At 41.7% G+C, this 27,637-nt stretch overlaps 1 protein-coding gene across 2 annotated transcripts in view; it reads left to right on the forward strand.

Annotated features, from left to right (window-relative positions):
* LOC128560170 (uncharacterized) overlaps positions 1 to 27,637 on the forward strand; it is an 86,143-nt gene that overhangs the window by 26,329 nt on the left and 32,177 nt on the right. Inside the window, exon 5 of one of the 2 annotated variants that reach the window (XM_053553725.1) lies at positions 8,181 to 10,035. The exons of the other annotated variant lie outside the window; for it this stretch is intronic. The gene's annotated coding sequence lies outside the window, so the exon portion shown is untranslated. Of the gene's footprint in view, positions 1 to 8,180; positions 10,036 to 27,637 lie in introns of those variants that run through there. 2 annotated transcript variants of the gene reach the window in all.

Raw genomic sequence — 27,637 nt, forward strand, 5'->3', positions numbered from 1 at the left:
CCATATTCTGGTGACTTATATATGTGTGTATTTTTTTTTTTTTTTTGAGATAGGATCTTGCTCTGTTGTTCAGGCTGGAATGCAGTAACATGATCATAGCTCACTGTAACCTCAAATTCCTGGGCTTAAGTGATCCTCCTGCCTCAGCCTCCTGAATAACTTGGACTAGAAGTACATGTCACCACATCCAGCTGATTTTTTTAATTTTTATAGAGAGGGGGTCTCACTGTGTTGCCCAGGCTTGTCTGAAACTCCTGGGTTCAAGCAATCCTCCCACATTGGCCTTCCAAAGTGTTGGGATTACAGGTGTGACCCACCACGTCTGGCCTTAGAGGCTTATATATTGAGTCTCTGACATGTCTGGGAAGACAAAATGTCATTAGTAGTCTAAGAAATATTAATTATTGATATTTATATATTCCTTTATACACCATTTTTGCTGGCATTACCTCTTTGATGTTTGTAAAGTAGTGGTGACTTACTCAAATAAGATGGAATGTGGCAATTTGATCAAGAGAAGAAAATTTTATTTAACTGTTTTGGGGGGTACTTGTAAATATTGAAACATATTTAACAGAGGGATCATTTCTAAATAGCACTGAGTCATGAGGAGTACACCTCATGTGACTTCACATTTGAAATCAGCATTTGCTTATACTGAATAACATATCAGCAAATGGACATGACAAACTTAAACTTTAATATTATTAAAAAAGCTCTCTCAGTGTGTTTATTTATAAATCAGAAACAGGGCCCAAAAAACCAGTGTGAATTGGGTGATACCTTCACCCAACTGTATCAACACTAACCAATCCAAGAATCACTTTGGAGTGTGATGTCCAACTATAAATCTTAAACAAAAGAGAAATTCAAACACTTAGCCCAGCAGAAGGACAGACATTGGTGATGGATAGTGGGCTGCATCCAGCACCTAAATATGTGCTCTTGATATTATGTCAAGTCTCAAAGAGAAGGAAATGTGCCATTCCTCAGAGAGAACCAAAGAGTTCTGAGAAAACAAGCGGCAGTGAGAATGGAAGGGGACAATTTTGGCTCCAACCCAGAAGAAATTCTGGGTCACCCAACTGCAACAGATCTAAATATAGAAAAGGTACAGTAAAAATACTGTCATATAATCTTATGGGACCACTGTCATATATGTGGTCTGCCATTGACCAAAACAATGTTCTGTGGCTCATGACTGTAGTTGAAAAAAATCATTCAGACCTTGTTTGTGTGTTTAATGACTTTACTGTAAGGAAAGCCAAAATGTATTTTAAATATACTTCTGCTTATACTGCTTTCAAAATGAAATACTGCATCAACTAGGATGGTTTCAGTTCTCCGTAGCAAAATCACCAGCTCAACCCAGCTTAAAAAGTAAAGTGACCTTATTAGTTCATGAAAAAGTCCCATGAAAAAGTCAGCTTCAGTAGAAGCTTGACCCAGCAGCTCCATGATGTGTTGACAGCGACAGGGTTGTTTTGTTTCTGCTCTGCTACATAAACCTGAAATAGTATCAGCTTTATTCTAAGTCTGGCTTCCTTTGTTGTTGCAAGATGGTTGTCAGCAGAAGTCTGGGTCCATCTGTTAAAATTAAATTTACTCCGTGTGGTAGAAAATTCACTATAATAGTGGCTATAACAAGATAGAAGTATATTTCTTCCCCACGTAAAAAAAAAAAAAAAAAAAGTCCAGAGATAACCAGTCCAGGGCTACTTTGATGGCTCTACTGTGTCAAGGACCCAGGTGCTTAACTTAATGCTACACATCCTAGAGCATGGTTCCTTTTCTCAAGGTCACCTCAAGGTCCAAAATGATTGCTGGAGTCCCAACAATTACATCTTCATTCTAGGCAGGAGAAAGGGGCAGAAGAGACCCTTGCCTCTTCTCTTTTAAGGAGACTCATTGGAAGTACCATACAACCCTGCTGCTTACATCTCATTGGCAGGTACTTATTCAGGAAGGGTAGCTGCAAGGGAGCCCAGGGAATAGACTTCTTTTACTGGACTTAATTGTGCCCAGCTGGAAATCAAATCATTCTTACGCCCAAGGAGGAGAGAATGGATATTTGAAGGCAACCAGCCATTGGTTGCCACTCAGAATCATGTGCTTCCTTAATTAGGCCCAGTGGATACAGTGTGTTTTTTGGGAGTTCCCATGGAAAGCAGATGTTCCTCAAAAATCCCCCAGACAAATCACCATGTGCCTCATTGGCCCAACCTGGAGCTAGTGTCTCCCTGAGCCAGTCACCATGGGGTGTGAGAGATGGTGAGTGCTGATTGGCTAAGCACATGAGCACACTCTCCTGGATGGAGGGTGGGAATGATTTCCCCAGCCACATCCCTGGGATGTCCAAGAGCCAGATAAGATGAGGGAAGGGGCAATAGATGTCAGTGCACAGTTCCCTCTCCCACCCCCAGGCTTCTTTTCACTGTACTAAACAATTCTAGGACTTGTAACAAAACTCTGGATAAAAGTCTTGAATTTTAGATCCCTTCTTTATCTTTATGGATCTTTTCTGAATCTTCTCCAATCTTTACTGATTCACACTGGGCACAGTAATAAGCCAGCAAATCCCTCAACCTCTCTAAACTCTAGTTTCCTCATATGCAAAATGATTGAGATCGTCATGTCTGTCTACCTTCCTTCTCTAGAGATTAAATGGGATGATGTGCGTATGGTTGGCACAGTGAGCATTTAGTAAAAGTTAAATAATAAATGTAATAATACTTCCCGATTCACTGGCCCTGTCTCCTATTTGTGTTTTCTCTATCGTGCTTGCTTCTTTACCTGAAGCTTTAGAACCTCTTCTTGCTCGATTCCAGCTTCTGTTTTATAAATTTGTTATTTTTTTCTTTTAGAAATTCTTCTTAATAAATGCCCCTGAGTTTATTTCTGACCTCATCTCTAATTTGCCAAGGCAGTTTTCAGTGCCTGAAGGTCTGACAATAAGGAAAAATGATTCAGGAGAGCAAAGAGCAGAAAAAGAGCTGCAAGGAACAGGCAGAGGGGAGCAGACAGAGCTTCATTCCTGCTTCTGAACGTCTTCCTTTTCCCAAGCTGAGTTACTTGGAAACAGAAGAAGAATGCTGTTTGTTTGTTTATGTGAATTTGTGTAAGAAACACCTCTTCAGTCAGTAGGCCCTGGAGCTGATTTGTCTAATAAAGCTTAGAGTTGAGTTTGAGAAAGTATGGTGTTTGGAAATTCAAAGGTTGAGGCCCTCTTTGTCTTAAGGAGCTGAGAAAGCTCAGCTGCATCTAAGATGCCTTGTACTCATTCTTTTCCTCCTTCTAGACCTCCTTCCTTGCTTTGGGAGGATCCGCACTCAGTTTCTCATGCAAAGAGCTACTCTCAGAATTCCTACCCTGGAACATACTGGAGTAGACCAACATTTCCCGGAGAACTGGCTGCAGTTCTGTCTTCATAACTGGGTAGGAGATAACAGTTGCCAGTCATGATGAACATTTTGCATAGCTAATACCTAATATGGTACTTCCTATGTGCCAGGCATAGCTTAAATTATTTTGTATACATATTAATTAATTTTATTCCCTTGTACTCCTCTGAAGTAGTAACTAGCATCACCCACATTTTATAGATGAAGAACTGGGCTGAGAAAGTTTAAATAACTTGCTCAGGGTCATTCAGCTAGTGTCAAGCCTGGAGTAAAACTATGAGCATTTTGCTCTGTGCTCCTAACAGGTATACTGTACTGTCTCCCTAGGAGAGGGCTTAGTATTATTATCCTACCAGCCACGTGCGGTGGCTTTCACCTGTAATCCTAGCACTCTGGGTGACCAAGGCAGGTGGATTGCTTGAGCTCAGGAGTTTGAGACCAGCCTGAGCAAGAAAGAGACCCTGTTTCTACTAAAAATAGAAAGATTAGCCAGGTGTCATGGTTGTCCCAGCTCTTTGGAGAGACCAAGGCAGGAGGATTTCTTGAGCCCCAGAGTTTGAGGTTGCTGTGAGCTAGGCTGAGGCCACAGCTCTCTAACCTCAGAGACTCTGTGTCCATTAAAGAAAAGTATTATTGTCCTGCCCATTTTGAAGATGAGGAGACTTGGGCACAGAGGGAGGAAGTAGTCCTGGATTCATATGCAGGCAAGAGACCCAGAGCCTGGGTCTTGTTTGCTAAGTCACACTGTCTCTTCCAGGGACATGTGGAGACATCTCCATATCCAGCACTTCACACAGCGTGTACTCTGAGGCTCACAGGAAGTGACACGAGTAATCTGGAGTACCGCTTGGCATGGTTCAGGGTGCAGAGCTGTGCCTGAGCTGCCCCTTGTCGCCATTACCTTGTTACTGCTTCTGGGCCTGCAGGGGAGTGAGGGAGGCCGGTGTGTAGGGGCATAGAGGAAGGCGGCATGTAATCCCCAAATCGTAGGTTTCTGGCACCAGGAGCAGAATTCACTGCTGCTCTTTCTAGTCCCTGGTCTCTTTCCCATATTACTCTGGGGTGATAAGTCAAGGGGACCCTCTAGGGGCTTCAAAGCATCAGACACCATGACCATAGCCCCATCCATTAAACAGGGGAACTAGCAAGGGAAGATGTCATTTAAAATGTGATTTACTTATCCCATGCCTTGCTCCTCAAAGCATCTGTGACACTATGCAGTGATGCCTCACATGCTGGGAGAGGGTGTCAGGCTCGTGTGACAGTGTGGCTGGACCCCAGCTCTCCTGTGCCCTTCCCAGAGATTGTCCATAAGTCCCATCATCTTCCTGCCACCACGTTTCTATGTCCCTAAGTTGAGGATGATGACTTCCTGGTAGAATTCAGGTGAGCATTAATAACAGTTATGTAAAGTTCCCAGCCTGTCTGGTCACAGAGGCGCTCAATGGGTAATTATTATCACAAGGCAGAGAATGGTTTATGAGAAAGAAAATACAAGGCAGGGTCATTAAATAGAGCCAGGAATGAGGCCTATACAGATATGCCCTCCATGAAGTCGACCCACTGTCTCAGGGCTAGTGTGATGAGAAAAACTTGATTGTTAAAATGACTCGTGGTGTTCAGAAGAGGAACGCAGTGGACTTGGGAGAGGCCACTGCCCAGACTAAGATGGAAAGAAAAATCTCTCCAGAGTCCTTCTGAGAAGGACACAATGTGCAATGTTACAAATAGTGTCTTCAACTTGTTTTTATTAATTTCAATTTTTATTTCAGATTAATATGAGGGTACCAATGATTAGGTTACAATGTTTGCCTTTTTTAGGTAAAGTCCCTGTGGTGGTTGTGTCCCACACCCAGAAGGTGTGCCATATACCTTTATGTTGTGCCCTTTGGTAGGTGCACGATCCCCCTGCCCCTTCCCTCCCCAACTTGAATTGAACGGAGTTTTTCTCTTGTGCAGGTGTACATTTGTTTGTCTACTGGCTTCCTATTAGTATTGAGTACATTGGATACTTGCTTTTCCATTTTTGTGATACTTTACTGAGAAGAATGTGTTTCAACTCCGTCCAGGTTAATATAAAAGGTGTAAAGTCTCCATCTTTTTATGGCTGAATAGTATTCCATCTTCTTTAGAGTAAACCCAATGATAGGTGCCACTGGCTGTCCTTTAATAGAGGCTAATGGCCACAAGCCCCAGCATAAGCCAATAGAAAACATTATGCTGACAGCCCACATGATAACAGTCCAGGCATACTGACCTGGGAGGCTGTGACCTAACAGAGACAATGACCGCTAGCGCTTTCTGAGCACCATGAGGGGCCAGCACAAGCTCTGAGCCCTCAGCATGTATTGCCTTACTGAGGTCTTAGAACACCCATGTGAGTAGGTAATATGGCCATCCTCAGTTTACAGATGATAAAACTGAGAACCAGAAAAGTTAAGGCGGACCAAGGTCACCAACCTCATAACCCTATCTGGCCACAAGCCCCAACAGGTAGGCAGGCTCTGGGCCCTGTGCCACCGCCTGCCTCCCAAGAAACTGGTGGGACTGAATATCCTGGAGACAGTCCTTCATGAGTTGTCTTTGTCAGTTGAGCTCTCGACAGATCTTGGGCAGCAGTGAATTTGAGAAAATGTATAAATCCTGACGGGCTTCTGAGGAGCAGACGTTCTGTGGGGCCAGTTAGTGCTTTACCCATGAGCTGAGGTGGTAGAGGACCAACACTCCCTTGTTCAGCAGCTAACACAGGCTCCTGCTACAGTTGAAGGCTGCTGTGACCTGAACTCAGAAGCTGGAGGGGGGAGCTGAGGAGCTAGGGAGGTAAGACCAAGATCCACCTTGGAAAGTAGATTTCAGTCCTCTGCAGCACACGGGCAAGTGGATGACTGAAGACCCAAATTCCCCATTTATCGTAGCTGCAGTGATTTTAGTCTGAAAAAGTGTCCAGGCAGTTAAATTCCTCTCTGACTATTTAAAACAAACAAACAAACATATATATCACTCATAGGATACTAAATGCACATCCCTTTTATTGTGACTTTTGCCTAATATTTTGGACCCCCTAAACAATCTGACAAGAAGCACCCCCAAAGCCTCTTCCACCCTTAACTGCTATCCCAGTGGAATGTTCCAGAAAATCCAAGTACAGCATTGTGCTGTTTCTGCATGGTTGTAACTGTAATGCACGCAGGACTCCGAGTGGCTCAGCCTTCTGAGCTCACCCTCTTCTTCTGTGTCCAGCGTAAGCAGTGGACTCCTATATCCTCTTCTGAGAGTGAGTCCTCCTCAGGCTTTCCTGAGAATGGCCCTGAGAACGCCCTGATCCAGGGTCATCAGCATCCTGCCAGTAAAGCCTGGTCCCTGCTTGTCACCCACTATTTTATAGGGCCGGCATTCCTTTGTGCCTGAGGTTTTATTCGGTCTAGTTCCCGGTGTAGCACAGGCAGGAGCATAAAGTCAAACGTTGTATCCCTTACCTAAATTGCTCCCATTTTGCCCTAGGCCCTGGCTTGCCCTTTTGCGTTTCCTGGGAAGCGGCTATCTGCCTAGCCAACTACTTCCACTAATCCCCAAATTCTGTTACTTTCCTCCATAGCACAGTATAGCTTGTTCTGCATCTCCCCTTTACTTCCAGGCATACCAAGAACTTGCCTTTCTCACCCACAAAATCCCATCAAGGCTAGCTCGTTTCTTCCCTGTAAGATTATTTATGTCCTAATGTGTGAAAGTGGTCACAGTCATGGTTTTAAATGCTCCCTGCTCCCAGCTACATCACAGGTATTGGTGTGTACAAAATAGTTGGCAATTAAAATTTTAAAAAGTAGAGGCAAAATAATAACATATTAAAAATGACCCCAAATAGGAGATGGTTAAACAGTATGATTAAGTAAAGAATAGTGGTACCAAAAGTAAAGGCGAGGGAGAGGAGATGGTTCTTCTGTAAAGGTCGGCTGAGACGGCCCTGTTGGGCTTTCGTGAGGGGGGTGGAGTTGGAATGGTAAGAAGCATGGACTGGATGTGATGAGTAGAGAGAAGCAGGAGGGTGTCACAGGGAGGAGAAATAGCTCGAACAAAGCCATGAAGGAGGCCAGCCACATGGCCTGCAGGCTTGGAGGAGCTCGTAGGAGGAGGCCAGGCTGGCAGGGGTCCTCACAAGGCCGGCAGGGGAGAGGAGGTCCTCACAACGCCAGCAGGAGAAGCAGAAGCCAGACTACAGAGACCTTCCACTTGTTTTCTGTTGTGTAAACCGCTGGGACGCAGCTCTCTCAGGAAGTCTGTTTTCTTACAGTATGTGTTTGTTTACTGCACAGAGCTGGGATAACTTGAGGGTGTCATGTCAACTTTGTCGCTTGTCCCAGCTCAACTCGTGACTCTAGCATCTTGGATCCCTACAGAAAGGGGTGTTATTTCTGAAGGGAGGCTGCCCAGGGCTGGAGATGGTTTGCTCTGGAGGCGCAGAACTGTCTGTTTGCAGGAAGAGTTTCCTGAGAAAAGGCCACAGTCACATGTCTTGAGTTCTAATGTCAGCTATGCCAGGGCTCCTTGAACTTCAGCCTGCCTGTGTCTGAATCACCTGAAGCATTAGTCAAAACACAGACTGCTAGAGCACACCCACTATGTTTCTGGTTCAGTGTGTCTGGGGTGGGCCTGGAGTTTGCATTTGTAACAAGTCCCCAGGGGATATGGGTGCTGTTGGCTGGGAGATCACACTCCGAGAGGTCTGGCTCCAGAGCCCTGTTGTTAACTCGAAAACTCTTTCTCTCTGGTTCTTCTGTAAAGGTGTGCCCAGAAAAATTTCAGATCTGAGAGAAGAGTGAATGGAAGTCAAAACTTGGAAACTACCCAAGTATCCATCAATGGATGAATAGGCATAAACAAATCATGGTATATCCATCCAGTGGAATGTTATTCAGTTGTATAAAGGAATGAAGTCCTAATGATCTACAACATGGATGAACCTTGAAAACATTATGCTAACCTAAAGAAACCATTTACAAAAGGCCACATATTGTGTGATTCCATGTATATATGTCCAGAATAGGCAAATGCATAGAAACAGAAAGCAGATTAATGGGGAAAGAGGAGTGTGGGGAGTGACTGTTTATTGGATTTCCCTTTGGGATGATAAAAAAGTTCTGGAACTGGCTCTGCACCTGTAGCACAGTGGTCATGGCGCCGCCTGCAGGCACCAAGGCTGGTGGGTTCAAACTTGGCCCTGGCCAGCTAAACAACAATGACAACTGCAACAACAACAAAAAATAGCCGGGCATTGTGGTGGGCACCTGTAGTCCCAGCTACTTGGAAAGCTGAGGCAAGAGAATCGCTTAAGCCCAAGAGTTTGAGGTTGCTGGGAGCTGTGACGCCACGGCACTCTACCAAGGAGCAATATACTGAGACTCTGTCTCCAAAAAAAAAAAAAGTTCTGGCACTATTATCGATAATGGTGTTGGTTGTAAAACATTGTGAATGTACTCACTACCACTGAATTGTATGCTTTAAAATGTCTAAAATGGTCAATTTTATTGTGTATGTATTTTACCACAATAAAAAATTAAAAGTGAATAGAATGTCATTCTAACTAAATTGTTGTGCCAGTTGAAAGGTTTACAGGATGAAGGTTAGAAATGCCTTTCGTCTTCTCTCAAACTTTCTTGGGACTAAGAGTGCAGAGTAGAAGAGGAGGCTGTTGGAATCAGATGGGCTCAGGGTTTGAAAACTGGCTCCCCTCCTACCTAGCTTGTGTCCCTGGGCAAACCGCATAACCTTTCTGATCTTGTTTTCTCCTCTCTAAAGAACACTCACAGGGTTTTATAAGGGATGCATGAAACAGCCCATCTCCAAGTTTCTTATCATCCCTTTGTTTGCATCTCCTTTTGGACTGGAAAGGAGAACCAATGTCTGCTTTGTGTGAAGGTTCTCGCACTGCTGTATCTTGTGCCAGGAGTTCAATTTTTTTTCCTCCCTGTGAGAACAGGTTGAAAGGTAAACTTTGTAACCTGGGGAAGGACATTGGATTGAGAGTTAGGGATGATGGGTGGCACCATAGAAATTCTTTTTGTATTCATGCTGGAACTTTGTTTTGTGCACATGCTTTACAATGATGTAAATATAAGGCAAAACAGATACAATTCTCCTACACTTTCTAATAATAAATAAAATTGTTTGGATTTTTTCCACATTTCTGTTTAGCCCTTATTTGTAGGTAATATAGATAATATTTGTATTAACTATTATACCATTATGACATAGATACAATTTTATACTCGGTGTTTTTTTCCATTTTATTTTATCTTCTGTATTTATCATGTTTCTATAGTTCATTATTGACATTCCAATGGCTATAATAGCCTTACTATATTATTTTATTATTACTCTATTGTTAAGACTTTTGATTGCTTTGTTGTCAATGTTAGGAATTTTACTCAATGAAAATATTTCTGCATGTGACTTTTAACTTCCTTTGATTTATGTCCTTAAAATAAATCATACCAAATCAAGGGGTATGAACATTTTGAGGCTCTTGAATGTACTATCAGTTTGCTTTGGTAAAGTGTTATAGCAATTTACTTTGCCACCAACAAGGTATGGCTGTACCATTTTTGACAACTTGCCAGCTCTGAATTTCATCACTTGAAAAGGTTTACAATGATTTAATAATAAATTAAAAAAAGAAAAAAGAAAAGATTTACAAATTGTGCATAATTTCATTTAATGTAAACTAATAAGTTACTGTGTCCAACTTTTTGGCATGCATAATATTCCTTCCCCATTCTTTTTTTTTTTTTTTTTTTGGTGGCATTCCCATTATTTTGAAAACTACTTCAGGGTAGTTTACAAACTTTGTCCATTGTAGAAAAATCAATAATTGCTTTTTCAAACAATGAATATTTCAGGGAATTTCTCCTCCCAATAGTTCTTCAGTTTTTCTAATAGCAGAGGTTTTCTTAGGAGGAGGGTTGTTTTATTTTCAAAATAAACTAAATTACACTTTACTTCACTTATGTCGGCAGCCTTAGAGAACTCAGCAGGAAAAATGTATGAAGATTTTCACTAGGTGGCAAGTAGACTTCTCCCACACAAAGAAAAGAAAGATAAATCATTGCTCTTTTCTTCCAGCCTCTCTCTGCACTCTCATCTTGTTTCCTATCTCCTGAGGAGCCAGCTCGATATGAACTAAGAAAAAGCTATTTGTAGAGTGCATGGGAGGAAAAAGAACACAAACAGCCCGTTCCTCAGCTACAGAGCTTAGTTTTCACCCTTTCCACCAGGAAAAGGCTTGTGCACACCCAAAGATCATAGTCTTACTTGGGTACCCATGGATTGGGACAGTTCATGCTAATGAAAAGCTACTGTGAATTTAGTAATGCTTTAAAATAACTGTGCATTTTATTACTGTTAATAGTGTCTACATAAATTTCAAAAACAGTAATAAAAATATGCATGAGACCAATTTGTCCAGCTATAAACTATTTGGTACATATTTGCATTCTCAGATTCCTTAAAGTGTGCTCTTCTGCACAGAGGTTGGGAAGTGTTGCTCTGGCAATAAGCCAGGATTTTATTATGACTAGGAGGTGCTTTATCAGTTAAGAGGACTAGGGAAGTGCTTGTCATCCTAACTAGTACTTTACTAGTGTATTTATTATTGTAACTTGCCCTGGCTAGAAGCAGAGACTCCTCCTTAAATTTTAAAGAGGGTTAATTTTAAAAGCCTGTTCATTCTTTCCTCATCATGGTGTTTCCTAAATGTTTTGCTGCCTGAAATAACATCCTCTTCTAATTAAAAACTAACAGAATTTTCACCTATCCTCTGTTCCCTTAGTTGGCAGTAACATCTTGACGTCTTCTGTTCCCAGCTTTATCTAAGACCAAGCTTATTTGGAAACAAAATAGGTCATATGTTTCTTTCGGGCCAAGATTATTTTGATTTTTGTTTTCAAAGAAAATTTATGCTGCTACTTTGCAGAAAGTTGACATAGACCTTATCAGTACAGCGGAGTCTCCAAGGGCCCACACCATCACCTGGATAAGGAATCTGTGTGTCTTGGCCGTGCTTGGGCCAGGGTAACCCACTTGCTCACACTTTCCTCATCTCCATTTCCTACAAAGCCACCCTGGCTCTAGCTCTAGCTTCACACTTCAAAATTCAACTCAGTGCATATGAAGTCATAGATTCCTAAACTCAAGGAAACGGAAAGGTCATAACTCAATGATTTCCAAGCCCAGCTTTTCAACAGAATCTCTTGGCGAACTTTTAGAAAATACACGTTCTTGTCCCCATGCCAATTTCAATTCATTAAAACTGCGTGTGGCCAGGAAACCTGTGTTTGGAAAAGATCTCCTTTTATTTCTGATGGTCAGTCCAGCTTGAGAACAATAAACTAGCCCGGCTCCCTGCGTAAGACCTTGAACAGCATCTCTACTGGAACACCTCCAGGTACTGGGCACTCACTACTTTTCAGATCGGCCTGAGTTGAGACATTCTTTCTTATGGTGAATGCTGCAGAGTCATTTTCACCACAAAAGTTTCTACCTATTGATTTCAATTATGCCCTTTAGAGCAATTCAGAAAAAGTTCTTCTTTTGCTCTTTAACAACCTTCCTTTCCAGGATCTCTCTTCCCATTTCTAGACCCTTAGTCCAGGCTGTTCTTTTCTGAATATGGGCGGAATGAGTTTATAGAATGTTGATTACATGCTAGGTGCTTTAAACATGTCTTTTGGATCAACCTTTGTAAGAACTTTATGGTGTCACTCTATTTCCGGTGCTAGAAAGACCCAGGGCCAGTTAGTGACATGATGAGCCCAAGTCCCATAGCTAAGTAGCCAGACTGAAATTTGAACACTCTGTCTGACGCCAGCCAGACAGTGTGTTCTGTGCTCAACCAACGTGTTATGCTTCGGATTTTTCCTTTGTTTGGTTTTAAATGCAAAATAATAAATGTTAAATGTGTATTAAATCAAGGCATATAAAAGTAAAACCCTTCCCTCTAAAATTCTACTCTGCAAGCTGCCCACTATCAAATGGGCAAAATCCGGCTTGCTGCCTGTGGCTCAAGCGGCTAAGGCCAGCCTACACCTGAGCTGGCAGGTTCGAATCCAGCCCGGGCCCACCAAATAACAATGACAGCTGCGACCAAAAAATAGGTGGGTGTTCTGGTGGGCACCTATAGTCCCAGCTACTTGGGAGGTGGAGGCAGGAAAATTGCTTGACCCCCAGAGTTGGAGGTTGCTGTGAGCTGTGATGCCACAGCACTCTACCCAAGGTGACAGCTTGAGGCTGTCTCAAAAAAAAAAAAAAAAAAAAAAATGGGCAAAGTCCCCCTGAAGCTCACCACTGAAAGCTGAGTGTGATATTTTGAACAGAAGGCAACTTCTCTTCCTTTGCTGTGGCCTCTCTCTGCAGTGACGACTGTAATCTTCAACTGCATTGCACACAGGCTTGAAGCAGTGAGTAGGTTTCTGCTAGTTTTGACCTTGAAGCAACTAACCCTGAATTTTTTTTAAAAAAATAGACTCTTGTTACTTCAGATTTCACTTATTTGGTATCCTTGAAAATGAGGATCTTAAAGGAAGGACTTTATATCTATCTCCATTATTTTACTTGTTGGTTGTGACCCATCATTCCAACTCATATAGGTATTTTTGGCTTTCCAATTTGGTTACCCATTAAATTATCTAGCTCAATGTCATTCTCAGACCTTAGTAGGTATGATGTCTCTCTTTGTTTAAATCACTGATAAGCGTTTTGTTGAAGGTAGGACCAAGGACAGAGTCTTCAAAGCACCGGCAGGGCAATCAACCAATTAATTAACATTCCTGGGCTACAGTTATTCAATCAAATATGAACATAACTAAATATATTACTATCAGCCTTGTCTATAAAAGATCTGGACAAAGGTTATAAGAGATTTGGTCAAGTGTCTTCCTATATACAACATTTTTCTGATTAATCCAATAGCTGATCCAGAATGGAAAATATTCAATTTAATTCTTAGCAAACTTAATGCGAGCTCCTACTTACCATCACTTTCCCCATTAGGGTTCAGAAAAACAGCTCTTTAATGGTTTACTCAAGACTTTTGCTGTAGATGAATGCCAAGTTTACTTTTTGGTTCATCTCTGAGTGACTCAGGAAGAGGCTGGGCTCAGGCTGGGATGTGTACCATGGAGCGTGGACCAGGTGTCAGTACTGGCTAATTAGAGTAGGAATTGACAAGTGGCCAGTGAGATGAATCAAAGAATTCACACGAAGGACTCGACAAAGAGCAGGGAAAGAACAAAAATGGAATGAAGGCAGATGTTCCCTTGGGGAGTGGCCAGCTGGGAGGTGGAAGGATGAAGTTTGATAAACACTGTTGTGGAAACTAAGATAGCCTAAGGATCAGGGGGGTGATGCTGCCATAAATAAAGTTGTGAGGACTGATTTTGGGGGAAGTGAGCTGCCTCATCAGGGCTGTGAAAGGACAGCTTGTATTCCTTGTCTCAGCAGTTGGTGCTAACTACCTAACTGTCCAAACAGACATCTGGTGTTCTGGAGTCTTCTTGCCCCCTTGGTCTCTCCACAGCCCTGTCAATTCCACTCTACCTTTCCTTCCTCTATTAGTTCTCAAACTGCCCACGTCTCTCCATTGCTTTGTCATCAGCCTCACCACTGTCATCTCTCTTTTTCTCCCCAGTTTTTTTTTTTTTTAATTGTGGTAAAATTCACTATCTTGAGCTTTTTTTAAAAAAAAGACAGGGCCTCACCCTGTCACCCAGGCTGGAGTACAGTGGTATGATCATGGTCATAACTCACTGCAGCCTCAAGGTCCTGAGTTCAAGTGATCCTCCTGCCTCAACCTCCTAGGTAGTTGAGACTGCAGGTCCCTGCTATCATCCCTAATTTTTCTATTTTTTGTAGAGTTGAAGTCTCACTATGTTGTCCAGGCTGGTCTCAAACTCCTGGCCTCAAGTTATCTTGTCTCCTTGACTTCCCACAGTGTGGGGATTACAGGCATGACCTATTACACCTGACCCATCTTGAGCACTTTTAAGTGTAAATTACTATCTTAATCATTTCAAGTATAAAGTTCAGCGATATTAAATAATTCATTCACAATGTTGTGCAAGTATCACCACCACCCATCTCCAGAACTCTTTTCATCTTGGAGAACTGAAACTCTGTACCTGGTAGACCATGTTCCCCCTCTCTTCCTTCCACAGCCTCTAGCAACCACCATACTACTTTCCGTCTCTATGATTTTGAGTACTCTGAGCACCTCATATAAGTTGAATCATATAGCATTTGTCTTTTAATGGCTAGCTTATTTAACTTAGCACAAAATGTTCACAGTTCCTCCATGTTGTGGCATGGCATATGTCAGAATTCTCTTCCTTCCTTTCTTCCTTCCTTCCTTCCTTCCTTCCTTCCCTCCTTCCCTCCCTCCCTCCCTCCCTCCTTCCTTCCTTCCTTCCTTCCTTCCTTCCTTCGTTTTTTTGGCTGGGCCGGGTTTCAACCCGCCATCTCTGGTATATGGGGCCAGTACCCTATACCTTTGAGTCACAAGTGCTGCCCAGAATTTCTTTCTTTTTAAAGGCTGAATAATATTCCATTGTATATACATACCGCATTTTGTTTATCCATTCATCTGTTGACCAAAACTTGGGGCACTTCATGTTTTAGATATTGTGACTAATGTTGCTATGAACATGGATATACTAATGACTCTTTGAGAAGTGGAAGTGCTGGATCATATAGCAATTCTATTTTTAATTTTTTTGCTGAAGCATCATACTGTTTTCCACAGTGGCTGTACCATTTTACATTCCCACTAACAGTGCACAGGAGTTTTGATTCCTTCATTTTCTCACCACACTTATTTTCTCTCTCTCTCTTTTTTTTTAATATATATATAGTAGCTATTCCTAAAGGGTAGAAGATGGTATCTCATTGGAGTTTTCATTTGGATTTCCCTAATGATTTAGTGATGTTGAACATCTTCTTATGTGATCATTGGCCATTTATATATCTTTGGAGAAATATCTATTCAAGTTTTCTGCTCGCTTTTGAATTAGATGGTTTGTTTTCTTTGTTGTTGAGTTTTAGGGCTTCTCTGCACATTCTGGATATTATTCCCTTCGCAGATACATGATTTGCAAATATTTTCTCCCATTCTGTGGATTGCTTTTGTACTTTGATAGCATATATTTTTTTTTTTTTGCAGTTTTTGGCCGGGGCTGGGTTTGAACCCACCATCTCCGGCATATGGGGCTGGTGCCCTACCCCTTTGAGCCACAGGCACTGCCTGATGATAGCATATTTTGATGCATAAAGTTCAAAATTTTTCAAGATGTCCAAGATGTCTATTTTAAAAAATGTATTGCCTATGCCTTTTGTGTTGTATCCAAGAAATCATTGCCAAAACCAGTGTTGTGAAGTTTTTGCCCTATGTTTTCTTCTAAGAGTTTTATCATTTTATCTCTTATGTTTAGGTCTTTGCTCCATGTTAATTTTTGTATACATTTTTACTTAAGGGTCCAGTTTCATTCTTTCACATGTGGATATCCAATTTTCCTAGCATTATTTGTTGAAAAGAATGTCCTTTCTCCATTAAATGGTCTTGCACTCTTGTAAAAGATGATTTGACCCCACCACCTCACTTGAATCACTAATCCTTCTGGCCTCTAGACTTGGCTTTCCATTTGGTCTAGGATGGGAAGGATGGTACTATGGATATAGTCCTTTGGAAACACAAACCTGATCATCCTTCTTAAAAGTTCCTCTGTGGTTTTCCTATTACCTTCAGAATAAAACCAAGCCCTTTAGCATGAAATATCTGCCCCTTGTAAGGGTTGCCTCACCTCCCACCCCTCCCTTTGGGAAGCTCTAGTCCACTGGAATGGATGACCTGGGCAACGGGAAATAAGACGAGGAAGCTTAGAGTTTGGAATATATGGAAGAATTGGGTGTACTGGGGATTTTTGGTGAATATCTCTGCTAGGTTCCTGACAAGAATCAGGGATCCAGCTGATTCTTATAAGACAGATCTGATCTGGTGAAAGATTATGTATAAATTGGTCTATAAACAGGACATTTGTACTGGTAGTTATTACTATTGCCATGATCTTAAGAGATTGGGATGATTGGCAAGAATTGGGATAAATGCAGTAGAACACATGGATGTTGCAGTGAGCATTGAACTAGAAGGAACAGTGATAGCTTGGTGACCATCGCAGTACAGTATAAACAAAAAGTCATCTTTAGGGCAGTGCCTGTGGCTCAAAGGGGTAGGGCGCTGGCCCCACATGCTGGAGATGGCGGGTTCAAACCCAGCCCCGGCCAAAAACTGCAAAAAAAAAAAAAAAAAGTCATCTTTAAGTTTGGCAAAAATTAGGCTATAAACTGGGGTATGAAAGCACCTTGATTGGGAGGAGTCATAAAAGTGAAATGCATTCCATATGCAGGTCTGGGCAGGTACAGCCGCCAGGGGTTTCTTGTGGGTCTGAAAGAAAATGGGTTCTGTTAGTGAACACATTAGCCAATATGACCAGTGGTAGTGAAATGCTCTGCATTGGGAAGCTCAAGACAACACTGGTTGCACCTATAACCCAGAGTTACTGGGCATGGCAGAGACTGAATGCAGAGTTAACCCAGGAATACTCCTGAATATGTCCATTTTGGGGACATATTTTCTAGAACTGCTAGAGGTTCCAGTTTACAAAATGTAACTATGAGGACAAACTAAGAAGTAAGGCACTGCTCCTCTATCTGGGTGTTGGGGGTTTGATAGAAAGTGTACCCTATGACTGACACAGTGGTCACGCTGTAGATGTGGTCTGCGCCTTTTCTTGCTACCCTCTGCTGAGAGATGCAAAGGCTAGCAAGGCCAAGTTGTGGTATGTTCCTGAGTGTTCTTGCCCATTGAGCCTGCTGCCTTGACCAGGGCCAGGTAGTCGGTCCTGTGGGCTAGAAGTTAAAATCTGTGGTTCTGGGTGTGCAGGATGCTGTGTACGTTGGTGTTGAATCAGGAGGCTTGGTGCTTAGTTGAACTCTCAGACGCCTGGAAATGCTGGAGTTTGCAGTGATTCACACCTGGTAGGATGGGATGTCTGATTCTTCATTCCTCTAGACAGGTTGACCAGAATCGAAACATGCCCTTTATGGCCAAGTTCTCCTTTTTCCACAGGCTCTAAATCTGTCCTGTGCCATGTGGTAGCCAGTAGCCAAATGTGACTATTTATATTAAATTTAAATTAATCAAAATAAAAAATTCAGCTACCTAGTGACACTAGCTACATTTCAAGTGCTCAATAGCCCCATGTAGCCAGTGCTGCTGTATTGAGCAGTGCTGATTATGGAACATTTCCATTGTTACAAAAAGTTCTATGGGGTAGCACTGGTCCAGGTCTCTTTGAAGAAGAGAATTGGTGCCTGGGGCTGTTCAGACTTCAAGAGGTGTATCCTGGGGCATGGTGCTGATCCATCTGGATGTCATGCTTGAAGTTGATATGGCCCAGAAATTTTACTTCCACCAATTAAAAATGTACTTCTACAGTTTTGTATTTAACCTGTAAACCCAGATGCCTTCTGGATATAGGGGCAAGAAATAAACATACGCTTGAAACCATTTTCCCTAGAAGATCATGCATTACTTTGCCCTAGATGATGGTCCTTATTTATATTGTGGGCTTCAGCATATGCCCTTTTTATATCATTTTTAATTATTAAGGGTACATAGTTATACATGCCTGTTTTGATACAGGCATACAATGTGTAATAATCAAATCAGGGTAATTGGGGTGCCTACCATCTCAGGCATTACCATTTCTTTGTGTTAGGAAGATTCCAATTCCATTCCTTTAGTTATTTTAAAATATACAATAAATTATATATAGTCACCCTATTGTACTACCAAATGCTGGACCTTGTTCATTCTGTCCCATTATATTTTTGTACACACTTTATCCCCACCTCCCTGCTACCCTTCCCAGCCTCTTCTACTCCCTAGCTCCATGAGTTAAATTTAAAAAAATTTAACTCCCACATATGAATGAAAATATATGTGAATGTCTCCCTGTGCAAAACCTATGTTGTTACCAATGGCAAGATTCATTCTTTTTAAGGCTAAATATTATTCCATTGTGGGTATGTACCACATTTTCCTTATCCATTCACCCATTGCTGGGCACTTAGTTGATTCCATAACTTAGCTATGAATAGTTCAGCCAATACTCTTTGACAATTTGTTCTGTGCTGCCGCTAAGCCTAATAAATGAAAGATTACCTTTTTCTTAAAAAGTTGAGACATAATGATACCAATTTCATAAACTCTACTTTAAATCATGTCCTGCCATTTACTAGCAATTACTACATTTAATTTCCTTAAATCTGTCTCTATTAATTCATCTCTAAAAGTAAGATAATAATAGGCATCCCGCATGTGGTTTTAAGAATTAGAAATAGTATGTAGTACGCACCTTGCATGCTGTTTCTCTCGCTGGGTTCATGGATGGACTCTCAGGACTCCAAAAGTTCTCTACAAAAATTTTATAAGTTCTTAATTTTTGTTCTTTTAGAGACACTTTATATTTTAGAGCAGTTTTCGGCTTATAGCAAAATTGAAAAGAAAGTACAGAGAGCTCTCATATAATCTCCCCCACCACCAAGTGTTTCCCCATCATTGACGTTCTACACCAAAATGGGACATTTGTTACAATGATATTGAAACACATCACTATCACCCAAAGTCCTTAGTTTACATTAGGATTTACTCGAGGTGACTGTGTACACCCTATGGGTTTTAACAAATGCATAATGACATCATTACTGTATTATACAGAATGCAGGTGTACCAGGGACATGCTGAGGGTTTACTACTGCAACAGAGAGTATCACAGTAAAGTCACAAAATTCGGGGGTTTCCTAGAGATTATAAAAGTTATGTTTACACTATGCTATAGTCCATTAAGTATGCAATGGAATTATGTCTTTCAAAAAGTACATACCTTAATTAAAAACACTTTGTTACTAAAAAATGCTAATAATCATCTGAGCCTTTGCAAGTTGTAATTTTTTTGTTGGTGGAGAGTCTTGCCTGGATGTTGCTGGTGGCTGACTGAGCACGGTGGTGGCTGCTAAAGATTGGGGAGGCTGTGGCTATTTCTTAAAGTAAGACAACAATAAAGTTTGCAGCATCCACTGACTCTTCTTTTCATGGAAGATTTCTCTGTAGCATGCAATGTTGTTGATGGCATTTTACTCACAGTAGATCTTTTTTCTTTCTTTTTTTTTTTAGAGACAGTGTCTCACTTTATTGCCCTCGATAGAGTGCCGTAGCATCACAGCTCACAGCAACCTCCAACTCCTGGGCTTAGGTGATTCTCTTGCCTCAGCCTCACAAGTAGCTGGCACCACAGGCACCCACCACAATGCCTGGCTATTTTTTGTTGCAGTTTGGCCAGGGCCACGTTCAGTCCTGCCACCCTTGGTATATGGAGCGGCGCCCTACCCACTGAGCCACAAGTGCTGCCCAGAACTTCTTTCAAAATTGGAATCAATCCTCTCAAACTCTGCCACTGGTTTATCAACTATGTTTATGTAATATTCTAAATTCTTTACTGCCATTTCAACATTGTGCACAGCATTGTCACCAGGAGTAGATTCTATCTCAAGAAACCACTTTTTTTTCTCATCCATAAGTAGCAATTTCCCAACTGTTCAAGTTTTATCAAGAGATTGCAGCAATTCAGTCTCATCTTCAGGCTCTACTTCTAATTCTAGTTTTCTTGCTATTTCTACTACATGTGCAGTGTCTTTCTCCATTGAAGTCTTGAACCCCTCAAAGTCATCTGTGAGAGTTGGAATCAACTTCTTCCAAACTTGTAATAACGCTGATATTTTGCCCTCCTCCCATGAATCACAAAGCTTAATAGCATCTAGAATGCTGAACCCTTTCCAGAAGATTTTCTTTATGTTCTTTTTCTTTTTCTCCTTCCCTTCCTTCCTTCCTTCTTTCCTTCCTTCCTTTCTTCCTTCTTCCTTCCTTCCTTCCTTTCTTTCTCTTTTTTTTTTTTTTTGAGATAGAATCTCCCTCTTTTGCCTTGGGTAAAATGTCGTGGCATCATCATAGTTCCCAGCAACCTCAAACTCTTGGGCTCAAGCAATCCTCCTACCTCAGCCTCCCAAGTAGCTGGGAGTACAGGTACCTGCCACAATGCCTGGCTAGTTTTTTCTATTTTTAGTAGGACATGGTCTCGTGCTTGCTCAGGCTGATCTTGAACTCCTGAGCTCAAGTGACCCACCCACCTCAGCCTCCCAGAATTCTAGGCTTAAAGGCATGAGCCACTGTACCCCACCTCTAGCAAGTTTTCAATATGCTTTCCCAAGATCCATCAGAGGAATCCCTCTCTTTGGCAGATATAGACTTATGAAAGGTATAAGTCTTAAATAATAAGACTTATAATTCAAAATGACTCCTTGATCCATGGGTACAGAATGGATGTTGTGTTAGCCGGCATGAAAATAGCATCAATCTCCTTGTACATCTCCACCAGATCTCTGGGTGACCAGTTGCATTGCCAATGAGCAGTAATACTTACAATAGTGAGCTTAAAATATTCAGCAAATCATGCTATAAACAGATGTGCGACCATCCAGGCTTTGTTATTCCATTTATAGAGCACAGACCGAGTAGATTTAGCACAATTCTGAAGGGCCCTAAGATTTTTGGAATGATAAATGAGCATTGGCTTTAACCTCAAGTCACCAGCTGCATTAGCCCCTAACAAGAGAGTCAGTCTGTCCTTTGAAACTTTGAAGCCATACTCCCTAGCGATGGAAGTCCAGCTTAGAAGGCTTTTTCATATACACTGAAAATCTGTTGGTTAGTGTAGTCACCTTTATCTGTGATTTTAGCTGGATCTTCCGGATAACTGAATGCAGCTTCTACCTCAGCACTTGCTGCTTCACATTTATGTTATGGTGATGGCTTCTTGCCTTAAACTTCATGAACCAATCTCTGCTACATTCAAATTTTTCTTCTGTAGCTTCCTTACCTCTCTAAGGCCTTGGAGAGTTAGGGCCTTGCCCTGGAAAGCGCTTTTGGCTGGTTTGATCATCTATTCAAACTTTCTCAGTATCAGTAACAAGGCTGTTTTATTTCCTTATTGTTTGTGTCTTCACTGAAGTAGCACTTTTAATCTCCTTGAAGAATCGTTACTTTTCATTCACAGCTTGGTGGTTTGGCACAGAGGCCTAGCTTTCAACCTGTCTTGGCTTTTGATATGTCCTCCTCACTAAGTTTAATCATTTCTAGCTTTGATTGAAAGTGAGCAACATGTGATTCTTTCTTTCACTTGAACATTTGGAAGCATTTGTAGGGTTATTCACTGTCCCTAGTTTCAACATCATGTGTCTTAGGAGAGAGGGAGGCCTGAGGAGAGAGATGGGAATGACCATTCTGTGAAGCGGTCAGTACACACATGACATTTATTATATTTGTCATCTTACATGGGTACATTTTGTGGTGCCACAAAACACTGATGTTAATAACATCAAAGATCACTGATCACAGATCGTCATCACAGATATAATAGCAATGAGTTTGGAACATTGAGAGAATTACCAAAATGGGATGGATAGACAAAAAGTGAGCACATGATTTGAGGAAATGGTGCCCGTGGAGTTCCTCAAGGCAGGGTTGCCACAAACCTTCAATTTGTAAAAAAATGTGCAAAGTATGAAAAGCCAATCAAGTCTCAGCTTTAAATCTCATAAAATGTGATCTGTAGTTGCATTGCCCTAAAAATCTTCTATGCTGTGCTTATTCCACTCTTCCTGCCTGCTAACATTTGGAAACGAATCTTTTCAGTGCCTCCATCGTTTTATCTTTTCCAGAATCTTACACGGTTGGGATCATGCAGCGTGTAACCTTTACAGATTGGCTTCTTTCACTTAGCAACACACATTTAAGCTTTTTCCATGTCTTTTCTTGGCCTGCCAGGTCATTTTTTAGCACTGAATAATATTCCATTGTTTGGATATACCACAGTTTATTTTTTAATCCATTCACCTGCTCACAACTTTTAATCCAATGCTTTTCAAACTTGAGTCTTTGGATTAGATCTCTGAATGTGTATTTTTGAGGATTCAGAGTTGCAAAATTTGGAAACACGAGCCTAGTGTATGGGAGGTATTCAATAAATGTGACCATTAGTGATGGAATTATGACTAATGTAAGAGAAGATAAAAGTCATGAAGCAGGGCTGGACGAGGCCTCTGTTCACTAGGTACTCCAGACAGGAGAAGGATGTCAGCTGCATTTGCAGTCAAAGCTGCTTGGTGTAGGGAGGGCGGGAGGGTTTGAGCTTTCCAGGCAGCTACCTGGGGCTGCCCAGGCTTCAAGGGGCACATCCCTGGGGCAGGTGCTGGGCAGTGCTGTGACCTGACAGTTTCTGACAGCCCCATTTAAAAAACTTGGAGCATTTCCTCATCGTGAGTTTTCTGGCACTGTTCCCTTGCTCTGTGGTTTTCTGAGATTACAATGTGATTCCTCAATTACCTCTGAAAGGTCTTCCTGTTCCCTGGGCTGTAATTCAAGGGGCCTGGTTCCCTGGGCTGTAATTCAAGGGGCCTGGAGACCTGAACTCATTTAGAGCTGCTCGGGGCTCCCTGGTGCTCTCTCCATCTATCTTTCGCTTCTGTTCTCTCTTAACCATCTGTGTTCTGTCCACTGGTATTGAAGATTCTGCTTCCAGATGGCAAAGGAAGAATAAAATAGCAGCTGGGCGTCTGGGCAGTGCCATCATCGATTCCACCGGCCATCCCAAGCCATCGCCCTTCTTTGTTTGTCTTCTTGCTCCAAATACAATTCTTCAAGGTCCACGATTTGCCATCTGAGCATTGCACAGGCCGGAGGTGACACAGCCACTTCTGTCCTGTCCTTGTGTACTTCTCTCTCTACTTACATATTGAAATGTTCCCTGTGCTCACACATGGGTGTCGTTGTTGTTGTTGTTTTGAGACAGTCTCATTCCCTTTCCCTGGGTAGAGGGTCATGGTGTCATATCTCACAGCAACCTCAAACTCTTGGGCTCAAGTGATCCTCTGGCCTTAGCCTCCTGAGTAGCTGGAACTACAGATGCCCTCCATAATGCCTGGATAATTTTTCTATTTTTAGTAGAGATGGGGTCTCACTCTTGCTCAGGCTAGTCTCAAATTCCTGAGCTCAGGAGATCCACCTGCTTCAGCCTCCCAGTATTGGGATTACAGGGATGAAGGTTCTTGACTCTTGGCTATACATTAGAATGATCAGAGTAACCAGATTTCTGGGTGTTTAGATTCTCCAGATAATCATGAAAGAAAAATACATGTGTTATAATAGACTTCATAAAAATCAAATGCTGGGCGGCGCCTGTGGCTCAGTCGGTAAGGCGCCGGCCCCATATACCAAGGGTGGCGGGTTCAAGCCCGGCCCCGGCCAAACTGCAACCAAAAAATAGCTGGGTGTTGTGGCGGGCGCCTGTAGTCCCAGCTACTTGGGAGGCTGAGGCAAGAGAATCGCTTGAGCCCAGGAGTTGGAGGTTGCTGTGAGCTGTGTGAGGCCACAGCATTCTACCGAGGGCCATAAAGTGAGACTCTGTCTCTACAAAAAAAAAAAAAAATCAAATGCTTGTGCTCATCAAAAGCTACTGTTAAGAAAATAAGAAACAAATCACTGGGAGAAATTATTTGCCATGCATATATCTGGCAAAGGACTTATAACCTGCATACATAACAATTCCTACATTTCAGTAATAAAAGTACAAATTGCCCAGTTAAAAAAGTAGTCAAAAATCTTGAATAGGCACTTCACAAAGGAAAACTTGTAAATGGTCAATAAAGCACATGAAAAAGCATTTAACATTACTGGTTATAAGGGAACTGGAAATTAAAACCCAAATGAGATATCTACTAAAATGGGTTTTAAAAATGACAACACCAAATGTTGGCAAGGACACAGAGAGACTGAAACTCTCATTCACTTCTGGTAGGAGTAGAAAATGGTACAAGCACTTTGGAAATTGGTTTGGTAGTTTCTAAGAAAGTGAAACATACACCTGCCCAATGGCTGAAATAATTACAGGTTTTTACTCAAGAGAAATCAAAACATGCATACACTAAAAGATGAACAACTATTGATAATGGCCTCAAACTGAAGGCAATCCAAATGTCCCTCAACTAGAGAGTGTATAAATTTTCATGCATTCGTACAATAAAATACTACTCAGTTAACAGAAAGGAGCAAACTGCTGATTCACATGACAATATGGATAAACCACAAAGACGTGATGCTGAGAGGAAGAGGCCCCGTGGGACGGTACCTACTACATGATTCCACTTCTATAAAGTTCTAGAACAGGCAGACTGAAATATGGAGAAAGGAATCAGAGCAGAGGCGGCCTCCGAGGCAGGGGTCTGTGAGTATCTGGGAGATAGCTTTCTGGGATGATGAATGTATCCAATATCTTGATAGTGGTGTGGGTTACAGAGCATGTGCATTTGTCAAAACTCATTTCCAAAGTGGGGTCTTAAATGTCGTACATTTAATATCTGTACATGCAATTTATATAAATTATACATCAATAAGGAAAATTAAACTTGAAAAAAGCTCCCCAGATGATTTTGCTGCTTAGTACAGGTTGAGAGTCCATGCTAGGCTGTCTCAGTTCATAAAAAGTCTCCATCTTTTCTCTGCAGTTTGAAAACCTTGTTTCCTAACATCCAGGCCCCTTATCTGCCAGCATCCTGTATTCTAGTCTCTTACAACTAGGAATTGCAGAACAGCATGGCTACTCATCTACAAAGTCTCTTTTCAATACACCAACCACATCTCCCCGTTGGACAAAATGAAGTCCAAACACCGTGTCCTTTCTGAGCAAGGGAATTATCAACAAGATAACTGGAAAAATGACCACCTGCTCTTCTTGTAGGATAATGAACTTGTTGTAGCTGTCTGGGGGAGTTGAGGCTCTTTGATCCTGCTCTCTTATCTGCAGGCAAAGATTGATGTTTTCATATTATGTTTTAGGAAAGCATCTTTTGTCTGTTTCCTCAGATGAACATTTTTTTGCTCTTTGACTTACTGATTGTGGTGTAGTTGAATATGCTCTTATTTAAAGTGAAGTTTTATGCATCTTTTTTTAGATGTACTTCTTTTGAATAAAACATAATTAAAAAATTTACTATTTCCATCATAAATTCTCTCTTGTCCCAAGGATATCTAGGAGAATTTTTTGTTATGGTTATTGTTTTGTTTTTTGCTTTTTAAATATTTTCAGGCTACTTATTGCCCATCTTATATCCCTTCCCAAATTTTCTTATCTGTGGGAGATGCTGAGATCTGATTTAGCTTCTTTTTTGAAGCTTCTATGTCAAATACCTGTGAGCAACAGAGGAGTAATAGGTCACCTATTCACCAGCCTTAGCTGTTCCAGACTTAGCTAATAATTAAAAAGTAAGACAAAGAGATTCTGCAGACACAAAATAGAGATTATAAGATCCATGTATAAGACTTTATTCAGAGGTGAGTCCCTCGGAATCTCACTCATAGCCAGTCTACTCTTACCTGGCGCACAGGGCGTAGCTTCTTCACAGCCTGGCTAGAAGCATCAAGGTAGGAGATGGAATGGGGTGGCTCTTGTGGTGGAGTCTGTTGATAGCTAGAAAAGGGGGAAGCCTACAAGACAAAGACACAATTCTTTCCACCTTCATCTATCCTACTTAAAAAAAAAGAAATGAAAAAAATCTAGTGGCCATTTGCTTCAGCAGCACACATGTAAAATCATTCTCAATAATTTCTAGAGGCAGAACAGCATCTGAAGTCAACATACTGCAGTCCTTGGTGGTAATGCCTTGACATCATCGAGAGAAGGCTAAATGTTCCACACACGGCTCCCCTTAAGGAAGCAGGGAAGTATGTAATGTGATTTAGGAACGTTTCTATCAAACTGAGTGGAAATAAAAGTTTTGACAGTTCAAGTGAGTAAATTGTAACATCTCAAACCTTGACTGTCCTGGTACAGTACCCTGAAGGACAGCTCTGGGGCAATGGTGATGGCAGAACAGGACTGGACCCCCTCCGCTCTCCTCCACAACAAGACTGTGCCCCTTTCTGGATAGGAAAGTGCCTTCTGTGTAAGCACAGCCATCTCTGTGACTCTGGGCCTCCTGCTGCCTTTCTTCTTTGCAGCCTAGACCAACTGCCACCCTGTCTCTGTCTCTTCTTTGGACCTACAAATCTGGAAGACTCTGGGTATCTCTGGGTAGACTCTCTGCTCTACAAGCCCACAGGAGGCTCAGTTCTTAATCCCACAAATGCGATGCACGTAGAATTTCCCCAGGTGAGATTTCTCAAAGAAATACATGTAGACTTAACATTTGACCCAGCAATCCCATTACTGGGTATCTACCCCCCACAAAAAGAAGTCACTTTATAAAAAATACACCTGCTTTCAAATATTTATTGCAACACAACGCATAATCACAACTAAGTGGAACCAACTTCAGTGCCCATTAATTCATGAGTGAATTAACAAAATATGATACATATATGCCATACACACACACACACACAATGGAGTACTGGGGACCATTATCCTAAGTGAAGTATCTCAAGAATGGAAAAACAAACATCACATGTATTTACTAATAATTGGGAGCCAATAGATGGGCACAAAGAGATGTAAAGGTCATAGGAAATCAAGAAGGAGGAAAGTGGGGCAGGGGTAAAATCCTACCTATGGGGTACAATGAACACTATTTGGGTGATGGACACACTAAAAGCCCAGGCTTAAGCATTATAAAGGTATCCATGTAACATTTGTACTCCCTTACTATTTTGAAATTTTAAAAAAGGGGAAAAAATAATTTCTCCAGGTGAAATGTTAATGATATTTGGAATTTCTTTAAAATAATCTAGCAGGGACGGGGGAAGGACAGGCACAGATGAAACATGGTGGCTGTTGACTGCTGTCGGGTTTGGGTGGCCGTGTGGTGGGTGGGGCACACCATGTCTTGTGCTCTCTTTGTATATGTTAGAAAATGCCCATGGAAAAAGTTACAGAGGAAATATATGATGCCATACAGCTTGATTCAACGTTCCTCCTCTTATTTTCATGGGTGCTGGGCAGACCATGCACCATCATCTTACCATTAGCCTACAAGCACTCAAAATTATGTCCTCGATAACTTCAGGTAGGAAATGAAATATCTGGGAA

This window comes from Nycticebus coucang, chromosome 11 (genome assembly GCF_027406575.1).
Source record: "Nycticebus coucang isolate mNycCou1 chromosome 11, mNycCou1.pri, whole genome shotgun sequence".
In the NCBI taxonomy this organism is placed as follows: Eukaryota; Metazoa; Chordata; class Mammalia; order Primates; family Lorisidae; genus Nycticebus; species Nycticebus coucang.